Here is a 1,578-nt window from a genome sequence, read left to right as displayed (position 1 = left end):
TGGGGGGGGGGGGGGGGTTCTTTATTTAACTTTCCATAGTCCAGGACAAATTAGCCAAAACAACTTTTAAATCCATGAGTCAGTTCAGAGCCATAAATGGCCCTACTACCAGTAAACTTCCTCTACCCCCATCTGGGGTTTCAGATGTTCCCAAATCCTTTGCCAGGCATCCTACTTGCAGGCCCAGGCCTGGAGGCTTGGGGTTCAGATGCTCCCGAGTTTTGCTTACCCTTAGCCCTAAGGCCCCAGGAGCAAGCTAGGGAGGAGTCTCCCCTTTCCATAAAGTGAGCATAATGCCAAGGTTAACTATGCATTACCTATGTGGGTACTATCCTATGCCAGCAGAGTGATCTTCCCGGGGTGTGACTAGGAAGCCACCATGGTGATCATGGTATTTCCCCTGCCAGGCACGCATAGGGCTATGGTTGATCTGAGCCCACTTACCCAATAAATACAGGGTGCAATGGCTCAGCTTTAATAGGAGGACTGGATTATATTGAATCTGTGGTCTGGTGGTTCAAGCACTGTGCTAGGAAGTCAGAGCAACACACACGCTTAATGCCCCCTCTGGCTCCAGTTGGCTGAGTGCCCTAATTGCTCAGCTATTGTGGCTAGAACGTGGAGGGTTTTTCTCTGGCCAGAACGTTGGGACTTAAACCAAGGTTTTTGCATTTTGAGTCATTTATCTGCCCAGCCAGTGCGTGGGAGCTGTGTGCGTCCACATCGTAGACTGGAAAAGTGCCAACAAAGGCAGTCACACACTCAAAAAGCAGTTTTACAGCTGTGTAAAGTAGAAGAGGATTCTACCCAAGGTGTTTTTTTATTATGCTATGATGATGGCACTGAGGTAGCCGAATGAAAGATCAGGGACACCTTGTGCAGGTAGGGGCAATACAGGCCAGTAATAAAGAGAGGAGTTAACCTCCTGTGAAGTATAAGCTCCAACTCTCAGCCTGAAAGTTGGTTTAGGTTTAGACTCTTTCCGTCAACCAGTGTTGCTGGTATCTCCTTTAAACAAAGCAGCAACAGGACTTCCATGGCTGAACATTACTATTCAGAGCTTGGCCACCCTTTCCAGATTTGTTTATACCGCTTTTCCTGCAGAACAACCCAAGCCACCAGGTAGTCTGTCTAGATAGACCATGGCTACCACTCTGAGCTCTTGTACACTTGTCAGAGTGAAGTTATAAGGGCACTTCAAACATAAGGGGCTGCACAGCAAAGCTTGTTAAGTTGTGCTGAGAGTCTCAAAGCTATGCCACTTCAGGCAAGGGTTAACTCTAGCCTGTGCTACCTAGCTTGCATAAGGGTGACTTCAGTGTGCTCCACTGTGATAAAACAAGCAGTCTGTAGTCCACCAGCATCCCAGGATGCACTCCTCCCCAGCAGGGATAGAGCCCAAGCGCCCTGGCTCTTAGTCATGGTCCTGCTCACCAGCCCTTCTAGTGGCAAGTCAGAGCTGTGCAGGCAAGAAATGATATTAACCCTTAACATCCATTTTTCTGAGCAGGGACCGGGTCACCCCCCCCCCCCCAGAACCCCCGTAGGCCCCGGGGAGGGCACCCCAAGCCCAAGGGC

This window comes from Gavialis gangeticus, unplaced genomic scaffold, assembly GCF_001723915.1.
Source record: "Gavialis gangeticus isolate Ggan-Ray unplaced genomic scaffold, GavGan_comp1, whole genome shotgun sequence".
Taxonomy (NCBI): domain Eukaryota; kingdom Metazoa; phylum Chordata; order Crocodylia; family Gavialidae; genus Gavialis; species Gavialis gangeticus.
The sequence above is the reverse complement of the archived record's forward strand: the minus strand, read 5'-3'. Positions refer to the sequence as shown.